The following is a 14,651-nucleotide window of genomic DNA, read 5'->3' as shown; positions in this document are numbered from 1 at the left end:
GTCTATGATGCCATTCAACCATTTCATCCTCTGTCGTCACCTTCTCCTCTTACTTTCAATCTTTCCCAGCATCGGGGTCGTTTTCAAAGAGTCAGCTCTTTGCATCAGGTGGCCAAAGTATTGGAGCTTCAGCTTCAGCATCAGTTCTTCCATTCTCCTTCTTATGAGCAATCATTTCAATGTGCCATTCGTGTATCAGTCTTTCTTGTATCATTGGAAATTATGTATTGCTATTTTGAAATTGATTTTTATTTTTATGGATACTACACTGTTACAGGACTCATTCTGCTTCTTCTTTTACAAGCTAAGTCTATATTTTAAACAGCTGTATGGAGGATGTTTATTACCAAACCAGCAACCCAAATGCTGGGTTGGCAGGATCTTCAGCAGAGAAAGCATTGTTCTCGAGACAGCCAATTGAGAGCGGAAGAACAAATCTCAAATAGACCTCTGAAAGTTAAAGGGCTTGGGGTATTTGTGGGATAAAACTGAGGCATGGGGGTCATGGGGAAAGGTAATATGAGATAAGAAAAAGGTGAGGTAGTCATCTTTCTATGAAAGTTCAACTAGCTACAGTCTTCTTTATGGGGCATAGTCAGAAAACGGTGGAAGCAGCATGCTCTGAGCGGGTAGTTTTGGCCCTCTGACATCAAAAGATCAGACACGCATGTATGCCCAGTTGGAGTATGGGTGGTCCCAACCAATCTTAATTGGTCTGGGATTGAACCGGACTCAAGATCCTGAAAAAAGACTGAGGCAAGCATCTTATTGTATACGCTGCATGAAGCTTGGAAGATATGCAAATTTTTACAAACTTGATCAGTTAGAGCAGGTTATAGTTCTTTATTAAGTAATTTATAGATTAGTGGATCTAAGTGATGCCTACTCTTGGTTTCAGTATTGTTGACATATGACAAACTGCGTCTGTTAAAATATACAACTGAATGAACATATCTATCAACCCCAAAGCTTCCTTGTGTGCCACTGTAATTAATGATTTCCTTTGTTATTCTCTCATTTCTAGGCATCCATCTCCTTTCTATCATAGTAGGTTAGTTTGCAATTTTTAGAATTTTATTTAAACTGAACTACACAGCATGAACTCATTTTTTTCTTGATGACTTTCACTCAGTTTAATTCCTTTGAAATAAACACATATTGTTGAATACATCTGAAGCTTATTTCTTTCATTGGTACCAATAGTCAGTTGTATGAACATCCCCCTTTGTTGATCCATTCAACTATTGGTGTTCATTTGAGTTATTTCCAGTTTTTGTTAATAGAATTAACTTGCATGTGTACAAATGTCTACTTTTGTTCAATGATTACTTTGAAATAAAACAACTGGGTTATATGTTAGATATATGCTTAAATTTTTAAGACTCTTTCAAACTATTTTTCCAAATGGTTATACTGTATTAAAATCCTATAAGCACTGTATGTGAGCGCTGAATGCTCCAAATCCTCCCCTAACATGCCACACTTGGTAAAGATTTTAAATTTTATCTCTTTGTTTTATGTTAGTTTAGGTAGTCGGATTACATTATCAATGTAATTTCAATTTCCTTAGTGTCTAATAACATTAATTAACATCTTGAACTTTAAAAAAAAATCCAAATGTCTTCTTTAACAAAGTGTTCATTCAAATGTACTGCTTTTTAAAAATTCTGCGCATTGTTTAACAATGGATCTGTTTGTCTTCTTATAACTGAGTGAAAAATTCCTCCACAAGCTACTTACAAGTCTTTGTTGGATATATGTTCTGAGAATATTATATTGACTGTCCATTATCATTTAACATCATTCATTATTTCATTTTTCATTATCTTAGCAGTGTATTTTGAGGAACAAGGTTTTATTTTTATGAAGTCAAATTTGTTAATTTTTCTTGTCTTTTTTTTTTTTGAGAAGTAATTAAGAAACATTTTCCAGACTCAAAATCACTATGATATTCTCCTGCCTAACATATAGAAATTTTAGCATTTTATTTTGTTATTTATTTCTTATTTATTTCAACTTAACTTTGAATTTGGTATTAGGAAAAGATTTACTACTTAGCTTATGGCTATTCAAGTTTTCCAGCACAATGTGTTTTAATTTTATTCTTTCACTATTGAATTGCCTTGGTAACATTTTTGAAAATGAACTGATCACATAACTGTGGGTTTCTATTCAGACTTTGACTCAGATGCTAAAGAATATGCCTGCAATGCAGGAGACCCAGATTTGATCCTTGGATCATGAAGATGCCCTGTAGGAGGAAATGACAACCCACTCCAGTATTCTTGCCTGAATAATTCCATGGACAGAGGAGCCTGGAGGGCTACAGTCCATGGAATCGCAAAGAGTCGGACACAACAGAGTGACTAACATTCACTTTTAGATCACTTGGTTCACTGTTAAGTACATCTATGTTTACCAAAACAAACAACAACAACAAATAAAAACCCACTGTTTTGATAACTGTAAGTTGAAAGAAAATAAGTCTTGAATGTGGTGATATAATTTCTTCACTATTTTTCTTCTTTTTCAAAGCTTTGTTGGCTAACATGTGTGTGTGTATGGTGTTAGTCACTCAGTTGTGTCTGACTGTTTGTGACCCCATGGACTGTAGGCCCCCCAGGCTCCTCTGTCCATGGAATTCTCCAGGCAAGAATACTGGAGCATTTGCCATTTTCTTCTCCAGGGGATCTTCCCGATCCAGAGATTGAACCCGGGTCTCCCGCATTGCAGGCAGACTCTTTACTGACTGAGCCAGTTTAATTCTTTTTATTCTATTCAGTTTCAGAATTTGCTTCTTAATTTAGGCAAAACAAAAAACCCAATTCTTTGTCTCTTATAATCTGAAATATCTCTCTGTGTATCCAAGACCAGTCCATATCCAGATTAGGTATGGGTAGGAGAGCACTGTCATTCTCTGAAGACCTATGTGTTTTTTGTTTTGCTTCTTTTTTTAAATTTAGTTAATCAGAATTTCTGATTCAATGTTTCTTTGCTAGTTCCACAGAAAACTATGATTTTTGTTTTGTTGTACTTTTGGCTGCCATATGAAAGCAGGTGTCTTATGCAACTGTAGAAACATCTGGGCCCATGCTGTTTTACTCTTTAATACCTACTTGTTTAGACAAATTTTCTATTATTTCATGTGCTAATTTTATGCCTTATTTATTTATTTTTCAGAAATCTTTTTCCTTTTCCCCAGTTTTCAAGTTGACTAATACATACAGGGAGTCCTCATTTTGCATGCTTCTGACACTCACAAATTTCACTTATCAGGGCTTAGTAATACTAGTGCCCCCAGCAACATGGTTCAAATTTCAGTTACTATGGTTTATTAACTCTGAATAGTGATATAAAGAATGAACTATGCTGCTAGCTCTTTAATTCACATACTACTACATAAATAATAGTGCCTATCATCATTAGTGAACAACCTTAATTTCCTTTCAAATCTGTCAGTGATTGGTGATTATACATTTATTCATTTCTGAAACAGACAATAAAGGAGGTAGTTGTGTGAACTCCGTGGTTCCCAGGAATAAACCCAAATGGCATTTTACACAATGGATAATCAAAAGAGGAAGTTGGCCAAAAAAGAAGTGCAGCAGAAGCATGGAAAATGATAAATGCTAAAACTTAAATCTGAATGGAATGTAAATGGAGTTGTTATAAAAGTAATAGTTTGATAATGGAAATATTGACACTGCCACCATTCCAGAAACTAGATATGCAGAAAGAAGAAGTTAATCAGAAATAAATTTCTTCCATAAAGGAGAAAAATGATTATGGCTAAAGGGTAAGATGTTTTAGAAGAGACACCATAGAAAGCTTCATACTAAAGAAACTCAGAGATAGTTCACAATATAGAAAATGAAAAGGGTAAAGTGTTGGAAGCTGATCCAAACTTACAAATGAGCATGAAAATTTGCCAAAGCATAGAAAAAATAGTTTCTCATATTATAGGTTTTGCAATGAGAATTAGAAAGTTAACAATAATCAGAATTCTTTGCATAACTTTTCCCAAAGGAGTTTTCTCAACGTTTATACTATTTGAAATTACAATGTATGAAAATATATTAACTGTTCTATTTGTATATTTTTCTGTATATTTATAATTGACCATAAGAGACTTTTAAACTTTTGACAGTACTTTGAAATGTCATAGGACTATTGTAAATTTCTCCATTGATTACTAAAATTACTTCGTATGGTTTCAGCTTGCAGTCATTTTTATGACCCTGCACTATTGTGCAAAGTAAGCATTGTCAATATTTATTCAACACAAACTTTTATCCTTTTAAACCTCTGTCGTTTATACCTATTTATTATTTTTTATGTATTTCATTTTTGCATCTTTTTCTTCTGATAGCAATTTTCAGCTCTATAGATGTTTATTTTTAAAGAATCAATCACTGATTTTGTTTTTAGTCTCTATTTCTTGTTTGTTTTTAATTTCTATAATTATTTCCTTTTTTTTCATTTTTTATCTTCCTCTTTGGGTTTAACTATTACTCTTTTGACAAAGTTTTAAAATTACTTGTGTAATTCATTTGCTTTCAGTTTTTCTTATTTCCTAATGAAGCACCTGTTAAACTGCCTTTTACCTAGTAGAAATTTAATGAATATATTTTCAGATGTTACTGAATTAATATTCCCATTCTCTTTGCATATTCTTTTTCTTATTTTTTTTTAACTGAGGTGAGCTGAAAGTCTAAAAGTTGGGAATCTTTATAGGATCCCAGTGAATCTTAAGAAACATTAGTAGCTATTTTTTACTCATGCTTGTGACACTAACTGTATAATATTGAGAAAATCACATCACTCCTTGGATCTCAGGGTTTTTTGCAAATCTAATCTAAATGGTTGATGTAACTTCTTTTCCTCTGAAGTTGCATGTTCACTTTGAAGTCAAGAGCTGTGCTGGATATTTTAACCATAAAGTTTGCAAAGTTTTCTGGGTCCCAGTGCACACAAGGTTTTGTGTATGTGTACCAGGACCCAATGACCCCAGAGAAACTGAGCCAGACCTCCCTTTGAGTGTTTGAGTGTCTCCTGCAGAGGCATGGGTCAGCAGTGGCCTGCTGTGGGGACAGGGGCTCTGGCTGCAGCACACCTGGGTCATATAGTGTGGCATAAGCCCTCTTGGAGGAGGTCGCCATTAGCTCTACCATACAGTTGCTGAGTGGATGACCCGCAAACTGCACAAAAATTATACCAAATAAATTCTTGCACTGTTAAGAAGGTTCTAGGACACACAACAGATTTCCCAACCTGGGGATCTGGCAAAGGGACTGAGAACCCCCAAGAAATGTGAGTTTGGAGGCCACTGGGATTTGATTGTGGAACTTCCACAGGACTGGGGAAACAGACTCTTGGAGGGCACAAACAAAACCTTGTGTGCACCAGGAGCAAGGAGAAAGAAGCAGTGACCACACAAGAGACTGACCCAGACTTGCCTATGAGTGTCCAGTAGTCTCTGGTGGAAGTGTGGGTTGACAATGGCATGCTGTGGGGTCAGGGGCACTGAACAAGTCCTTTTGAAGAAAGTTTCAAGTCTCAAGTCAAAAAACAGGGAGGGAGCACAGGCCCACTCATCAATAGAAAACTGGACTAAAGATTTACTGAGCATGGCTTGCCCATCAGAACAAGAGCCAGCTTCTCTAACAGTCAGTCTCTCCCATCAGGAAGCTTCCGCTTTTTATCCTTACCCATCAGGGGGAAGATAGAATGAAAAACACAATCACAGAAATCTAACCAAACTGATCACATGGACCACAGCCTTGTCAAATTCACTCAAACTATGAGCCATGCCAGTAAAGGCCACCCAAGATAGACAGGTCATGGTTGAGAATTCTGATGAAATGTGGTCCACTGGAGAAGGGAATGGCAAACCACTTCAGTATTCTTGCCTTGAGAACTCCATAAACAGTAGGAAAAGGCAACAATATATGAAAATGAAAGATGAACTCTCCAGGTTGGTAGGTGCCTAATATGCTACTGGATAAGAGTGGAGAAATAACTCCAAAAAGAATGAAGAGATGGATCCAAAGATAAAACAATATCCAGCTGTGGATGTGACTTGTGATGGAAGAAAAGTCTGATTCTATAAGAATAATATTGCATGAGAACCTGGAGTGATAGGTCCATGAATCAAGGTAAATTGGGAGTGGTCAAACAAGAGACGGCAAGAGTGAACATCAACATTTTAGGAATCAGTGAACTAAAATGGACTGAAATGGGTGAATTTAATTTAGGTGTCCATTATATCTACTACTGTGGGCAAGAATCCCATAGAAGAAATGGAGTAGCCATCATAGTCAACAAAAGAACCTGAAATACAGTACTTGGATGCAGTCTCAAAAATGACAGAATGATCTCTGTTCCTGTCCAAGGCAAGCCAATCAATATCACAGTAATCCAAGCCTATGCCCCAACAAGTAATGCTAAAGAAACTGAAGTTGAATGGTTATATGAAGACCTACAAGACCTTCCATAACTAACACCAAAAATGATTTCATTTTCATAATGGGGTAGGAAGTCAAGAGATACCTGGAGTAACAGATAAATTTGACTTTGGAGTGAAAAATGAACCAGGGCAAAAGCAAACAGAGCTTTGCCAAAGACCGTACTGGTGATAGCAAACACCCTCTTCCAACAATACAAGAGGCAATTCCACAGATGAAAGTCACCAGGTAGTCAATACCAAAATCAGATTGATTATATCATTTGCAGCTGAAGATGGTGAAGCTCTATACAGTCAGCAAAAGGAAGACTGGTAGCTGATTGGGACTCAGATCATGAACTCCTTATTCCAATATTCATACTTAAAATTCAATAAAGCTGGGAAAACCATTAGACATTAAGGCATGACCTAAATCAAATCCCTTATGATTATACAGTAGAAGTGACAAATGGATTCAAGGAATTAGATTTGATAGCCAGAGTGCCTGAAAAATTATGGATGGAGGTTCATGACAATGTACAGGAGGCAGTGATTAAGACCATTCCTAAGAAAAAGAAATGCAAAAGGCAAGATGGTTATCTTATAAATAGCTGAGGAAAGAAGAGATGCTAAAGACATAGAGAAGGAAAGATATATCCCTATGAATGCAGAGTTCCAAAGAATAGCAAGGAGAGATAAGAAAGCCTTCGTCAGTGATCAAGGCAAAAAAATACAGGAAACAAAAGAATGGTAAACATTAGAGATCTCTTCAAGAAAATTAGAGATACCAAGGGAACATTTCATGCAAAGAGGGACATAATAAAGGACAGAAATGCTATGGATGAACAGAAGCAAAGATATAAAGAAGAGGTGGCAAGAATCCACAGAACTGTAACTATACAAAACGGATCTTCATGACTCAGATAACCACAATGGTGTGATCACTCACCTAGAGTCAAACATATGAAATGTAAAGTCAAGTGGGCCTTAGGAAGCATCACTATGAACAAAGCTAGTGCAGGTGATGGAATTCCAGCTGACCTAGTTCAAACCTTCAAAGATAATGCTGTGAAAGTACTGCATTCAATATGCTAGCAAATGTGGAAAGCTCAGCAATGATCAAAGGACTGAAAAAGGTCAGTTTTTATTTTAATCCCAAAGAATGCTCAAACTACCACACAGTTGCACTTATCTCACACGCTAGCAAAGTAATGCTCAAAATTCTCCAAGCCAGGCTTTCAGTTCAGTCACTCAGTCATGTCTGACTCTTTGCTACCCCCATGAATTGCAGCACGCCAGGCCTCCCTGTCCATCACCATCTCCCGAAGTTCACTAAAACACGTCCATCGAGTCGGTGATGCCATCCAGCCATCTCATCCTCTGTCATCCCCTTCTCCTCCTGCCCGCAATTGCTCCCAGCATCAGAGCCTTTTCCAAAGAGTCAATCCTTCGCATGAGGTGGCCAAAGTACAGGAGTTTCAGCTTTAGCATCATTCCTTCCAAAGAACACCCAGGACTGATCTCCTTTAGGATGGACTGCTTGGATCTCCTTGCAGTCCAAGGGACTCTCAAGAGTCTTCTCCAACACCACAGTTCAAAAGCATAAATTCTTCGGCACTCAGCCTTCTTCACAGTCCAACTCTCACATCCACACATGACCACTGGAAAAGCCATCGCCTTGACTAGACGGACCTTTGTTGGCAAAGTAATGTCTCTGCTTTTGAATATGCTATCTAGGTTGGTCATAACTTTCCTTCCAAGGAGTAAGTGTCTTTTTAATTTCATGTCTGAAATCACCATCTGCAGTGATTTTGAAAAGTACATAAGCTCTGAACTTCCAAACGTTCAAGTTGGATTTAGAAAAGGCAGAGGAAGTGGAGACCAAACTGCCTATATCCACTGGATCATAGAAAAAGTAAGAGAGTTCCAGAAAAACATTTACTTCTACTTTATTGACTATGCCAAAGCCTTTGTGTGGATCACAACATACTGTGGAAAATTCTTAAAGAGATGGGAATACCAGACCACCTGACCTGCTTCCTGAGAAATCTGTATAGAAGTCAAGAAACAAAAAGAGTTAAAACCAAGCATGAAACAACAGATTATTTTAACACTGGGAAAGGAGTATGTCAAGGCTGTATATTGTAACCCTGTTTATTTAACTTAGATGTTGAATATATCATGGAAATTCTGGACTGAATGAAGCAGTGTGTGTGAAAGTTATTCAGTCATGTCTGACACTTTGCCATACAGTCCATGGAATTCTCTAGGGCAGAATACTGGAGTGGATAGCCTTTCCCTCCTACAGGGGATTTTCCCAACCTAGGATCAAACTCAGATCTCCTGCATTGGAGCCAGATTCTTTATCAGCTGAGATGGAGCAGAAGCTGGAATCAAAATTGCCAAGAGAAATATCAATAACCTTGGATATTCAGATGACACCACCCATATGGAAGAAAATGAAGAGGACCTGAAGAGCTTATTGATGAAAGTGAAAGAGTAGAGTGAAAAAGTTGGCTTAAAACTCAACATTCAAAAAACTAAGATCATAGCATCCAGTCCCATCACTTTATTTCAAATAGATGGGAAAACAATGGAAACAGTGACAGACTATTTTCTTGGGCTCAAAAATTACTGCAGATATGAACTTAAAAGACTCTTGTTCCTTGGAAGAAAAGTTATGACCAACTTGCTGCTGCTGCTGCTAAGTTGCTTCTGTCGTGTCCGACTCTGTGTGGCCCCATAGACAGCAGCACACCAGGCTCTCCCGTCCCTGGGATTCTCCAGGCAAGAACACTGGAGTGGGTTGCCATTTCCGTCTCCAATGCATGAAAGTGAAAAGTGAAAGTGAAGTCACTCAATGACCAACTTAGACATCATATTAAAAAGCAGAGACATTACTTTGTCCACAAAGGTCCATCTAGTCGAAGCTATGGTTTTTCCAGGAGTCATGTTTGGATGTGAGAGTTGGACTCTAAAGAAGGGTGAGTGCCAAAGAATTGATGCTTCTGAAATGTGGTGTTGGAGAAGACTCTCGAGAGTTCCTTGGACTGCAAGGAGATCCAACTAGTCAATCCTAAAGGAAATCAGTACTGAATATTCATTGGAAGGACAGATGCTACAGCTGAAAGTCCAATACTTTGACCACCTGTTGGGAAGTGCTTACTCTTTGGAACAGACCCTGATGCTGGGAGGGATTGAAGGCAGAAGGACAAGGGGACAATAGAGGATGAGATGGTTGGATGGCATCACTAACTCAATGGATGAGTTTTAGCAAGCACCAGGAATTGGTGATGGACATAGAAGCCTGACATGCTACAGTCCATGGGGTTGCAAAGAATCATACATGACTGAGCATGTGAACTGAACTGAATATAAATGATTCAATAGTGTAATTCTTTCCCCCTGAAGTTATATGTTCACTTTGAAGTCAAGAACTGTGCAACATCATTTAACCATATTTTTTAGAGTTAAACATCAGTTTTAATTCCTCTGAAACATACGGTTAATTTTCTAGATTTTTATTCTTTCATATCACCAATCTTTAATTTCCCCTTTATGTTAGAAAAATGCTTTGGAATTAAATGTACTCCCTTTGAGAAGTTTGCAGTCAGTATTTCATACAAGAAACAGAAAACATTTTAGGTATTTCCCTTGAAAGGAAATCAATATATGGGACTTAAAAGCACTAGAAGTGTAGACAAAAGAGGTCAGAGTCATAGAGCTGCACTTCACAGGTGAGAATGCCCCTCTGCTACTGCATTGACTGCAGCAGCTCTGTGTCTGGATGGTCTCAGAGTCTGCAATGCTGAGTCTGAATGCCTTAACTACTCATTTCTCCTGGCTGTGTTACTTAAAGATCCAGCAGCAAGGTGGACTCCCACTCTTCCTGTCTTCAGTAAACTAGCGAAATAAATAAGTGAATTAATCGATTTATTTTCAGAACCTTAGCTCCAATAGATACTAAGAAACATAGCTTTTATAGTTCCCTTCTTCCCTAAATAGCCGAAAGCAGAATGAGAAAACTTAATGTATTTGTTACGCAATTGTATCTAACAAGATTGTCAAATAAACAGGGAGGCTTTATTCCATTGTATATGGCTAATTTGTTTGAAAATTTCAGTGGGCATCTCTTTAAAATATAAAAAGGAAAATAGTTCAGAAGGTAACTAGCAGTGGGAAAAGACAGCCTTAGTGAATTGATTAATATCTCAACTATATATACATATATGTATGTATATACATATGGATTTTACAGATGAGTGTGCTTTTAAGATGATTGACAGTCAGTGGATATAAACTCAAGTATAGTATTTCATAATTATCCACAAAAGTCTAGTGGCTGGATATAGCTCAGAATTTAGTACTTAGAGCTTGTATCAATAGAAATGTTATTGAAAGAATTTTTGCTGGATCTTACTTTAACTCAACTAACATGATTAGAATTTGAAAGGGAAGATTTGTAATTTTCTCAACTATATTGGTTATTTATAGTGGCGATTTTTTTTAAGAACACACAAAAAAGTCTTAAACATAATCTGAATAATCAGTGGGCATTATGTTTTGGGTTTTGGAACTGGGAGCATAGCCAATTGGGGTGGAATTTTAATAACTGCTTTGCTACTTTTACTGTTTACTTTAAGCAAATTTTTCATAAAAAGAGCTGGATTGACAGTCTCTGTGATCAAAGTCCTCTTTTTATCAACTGAACAGATACAGCACAGGGAGTAAAAATTTCCCATCAGCCCGAACCACCACTCTGGAGATTTTACCTATGAAGGATGAGAGGCGATTTCAAGCTTTGCTTTTGTCTTTTTTTCCTGGGAGGATTCCTCATTCAGTGGCACTCACACAGGCAAAAATGTTTTTTGAATTAACAATGCCAGATAGATTTCATTTGCTTTGAGCATTTTTTCCATTACAACTTAACATATCATATTTGGGAAATATTTCAGAATGAATTTTGTATTTTAAACTTAATAATATGTTTATAAGCTTATGTTTTCATTTTGCTAATTAATGAAGTCAAGAAAATTTAGGTACTTCTAAAATCAAAGGCAAATTAATTGTAGTGCTCAAGTAAATATTCATAGATTCTGATCATATAATGCAATAGCAAGCAAGAGAATCGGCAATGGATTTGTAGTATCTTATCATGTTTGTACACCACATTTAATCTGATCATCAAAACCACTATAATAAGAGTCTTAAGGTGAATCAGATAAGAAACTAACATTCAAAGGATCAAAGGAATCATGTTATATATATGTGTGTATATACGTATATATATATATATATATATTTCATTACTAACAAAGATGTGGAATGTTATTTTGTAATTTTTAAGAAATAAATTTCTGAATTTAGAGTGTATTTTACTGCTGATGACCTGTCACAATTAATTGATAGCATATATTATTTCTCAGTAGCAAGGAAAGCATCACTTACCACACATGGTGTTTGATTAGATTACATGAAATGCAAAGACTAGCATTACTTTCATTCTATAGACAAAGAAAATGAGGGTAAAAAGAAGGGAAGCAAGTTTTTTCAAGCAATTTCTGCAAATTAAGAAATCATATGGCCTGAATCTGGGTTAATCTAGGTTAATCTAATTCCAAGTCCCTCCTTATACAAACATGATTAAGAATACTGAGTGTGACAAAAAAGTCAAAATAAAATTGGAGAAATTCAAAATAGGTATAACTACAATGCAATGCAGGAGACCCCAGTTCGATTCCTGGGTTGGGAAGATCCCCTGGAGAAGGGAAAGGCTACCCATTCCAGTATTCTGGCCTGGAGAATTCCATGGACTGTATAGTCCATGGGGTCACAAAGAGTTGGACATGACTGAGTGACTTTCACTTTCACAACCCTAATATGCTGCAGATAAAGCTGCATGAGGCCAGACAAAATTACTGATTTTTAAAGTTTGAGATATGTATATATGTGTATGTATATATATATATATATATATGTATATATAAATGATTATGTAGATTTTGACTGTATATACATGTATGAAGAGACTTGAAGAGATTTACTCCTTTAATCAGGGTGCATTAGAGTAGGAGTCAAAATTCACCATTTAGAACCAGATACTAATAATTATTTTAGGACAAATGCTTATACTATGATTTTTCAGCATTTATAATATACATAGATATCATTCTCCTGAAAAAGTAGTTTAGAGATGATGGGGGTATTTTTTTCTAAGTCTTCTGCACTTGTCAGAATGTTTCTGAATAATTTCAAACATATAATACTGTAAGTATTAGTTGTACAGTAATGCAGGGAGGATGATAGCGAAGGTAGAGATCCAAGACATCCTAAATTCTATACAATAAAAATAAATTTAAATATTATATCTACTCTAAGGGATAATACTAGAAGAGGTATATAGTGCATTGGGTACAGCAAGACAAAGACAGAAGCCTGGGAACGCCCATATTTTAATATTTGTGAAACTCTGATTCATGCTGTCCCCACTGAATATCATCATCTCCTTGGGGATAATGCCCTGTTGTGACTCTATAAATCCCACTGTTACTCTAACTCCTAGAAGAATGCCTGTCAGCACTGTTACTGTTTGCCTATCAAATGGATTAATTAATTAAGATAGGTACTTTTGAAACTCTAGTATTAAGCATATAAAGCACAGCCACTCCCAGGGTACAAAGTACCAAGTAGAAATGCTTCGCAGCATACTTTGAAACAATCAACTCCTTTGAGCAGTACTGTTAGATGACAGAGACTTCCAGGGTGCGAGTCTCAAAGACACTGAAGGTACCTTTATATTAAGGTTTTTGCATGGAATCTGTTCAGTTGAGATAAACACATTTCTTAAACAAGTTCCTATTCAACTAATATTCACTGAGTTCCTAAAGCATGTGGCAAGCACTTGGCAAGCTTTTGGTACAGTGTAAAAAAAAATCACACACAACACTTGAAAGTGAAAAGTGAAAGTGTTAGTTGCTCAGACATGTCCAACTCTTTGCAACCCCATGGACCACCGGGCTCCTGTGTCCATGGGATTTCCCCGGCAAGAATACTGGAGTGGGTTGCCATTTCCTTCTCGGGAGCACCTACACACATCAGCTGTAAACTTTAAAGTCAAATGGGGATCACAGATTAGCTAAACTTTTGTGACTTCACTTTTCTTTTTTTTTTTTAAACCGATTGTTAATTTAGGCATCTGAGGTGGGGCATCCCACCTCCAGCTTCTGCTTTTGCAGACCAAGGGGTCACCCGCAGGTAGGGTAGGATGGGGTGAGGCTGGCTGTGAAACGCAGAACTCGGGTGGTGGAGGGAACTGGTGGGGCCTAGAGACAAATAGGGGTCCCAGGACAATGAGGACCCGTTGAACAGCCCGGAGGCCCCCTCCGGATAGTGATCAGGAATGCCCAGCAGCCCTGAAACTGGCACGCGGGTCCTTGCCCTGTTCCCCGAGTTCCAAGGAACGTACCCACAGCCAGCAGGGGTGTGGTTGGCCAGGGCCGCTTCCCATCACCCCTAACTGCTGTTTATTCCTTGGAGTCTGGTGCACATGCAAGGCCAGGTCTCCTCTGTCCTTCCCCTGGGTCTCAGTCCCGTGGCCAGAAGCTCAGCCAGACAGGCTGGCTCAAGGCCTGAGAGGACGCGAGGCTGAGGTCCAAGGTCCGGAGTCCTTCCGACTTGGGCTTTGGTGGGTGGTGGGGAACTGGAAGCGGTTCTGACCAACAGGTCCACGTGGGAGGCAGTCCAGGCCCGGGACCCAGAGCAGGTGGATGCTCACCCTCTCATAGGTGTCCTCGCACCGAAAGGCCACTTTTCATTGGCTCGGGTGCCTCCGCGGGGCCTTGGCTGCTGTGAAAGTAGGGAATGAACTCAGGCTTCTCTTTCTCCATTTGAGCAGTGGCATGGAGACCAGACCCACGTTCTGGAAATTATCCCTGAGCACGAAGCATGCCTGCCTTCCAGCCAGGACCACGGTAAGGAGCCCATCTGCCTGGCTTCACCTTCTCTGTTCCCGAGGTCGGGTGACACAAGGAACGCATTTAAAGCAGGAAAATTAACTTCGCAAGTAAACCAGATTTCTTTCGAGGTTATAGATAGATCATATAGATTGTATAGGGCTTAGCTGGTGGCTCAGAGGGTCAACAATCTGCCTTTAATGCAGGAGACCTGGGTTGGATCCCTGGGTTGGGAAGATCCCCTGGAGAAGGGAATG

General features: G+C 38.1%; 1 long non-coding RNA gene across 2 annotated transcripts in view; it reads left to right on the top strand.

Moving 5' to 3' along the window:
- Positions 1-14,651, top strand: part of LOC133258153 (uncharacterized) — a 148,398-nt gene that overhangs the window by 71,911 nt on the left and 61,836 nt on the right. Inside the window, exon 3 of one of the 2 annotated variants that reach the window (XR_009739832.1) lies at positions 14,337-14,412. This is a non-coding gene — a long non-coding RNA (uncharacterized LOC133258153). Of the gene's footprint in view, positions 1-14,333; positions 14,413-14,651 lie in introns of both variants that reach the window. The other variant, XR_009739833.1, reaches the window with a different exon arrangement.

The sequence above is a fragment of the Bos javanicus genome, chromosome 12 (assembly GCF_032452875.1).
Source record: "Bos javanicus breed banteng chromosome 12, ARS-OSU_banteng_1.0, whole genome shotgun sequence".
Taxonomy (NCBI): domain Eukaryota; kingdom Metazoa; phylum Chordata; class Mammalia; order Artiodactyla; family Bovidae; genus Bos; species Bos javanicus.
Note: the sequence above shows the minus strand (reverse complement) of the source record. Positions and strands in the feature narration are given on the sequence as shown.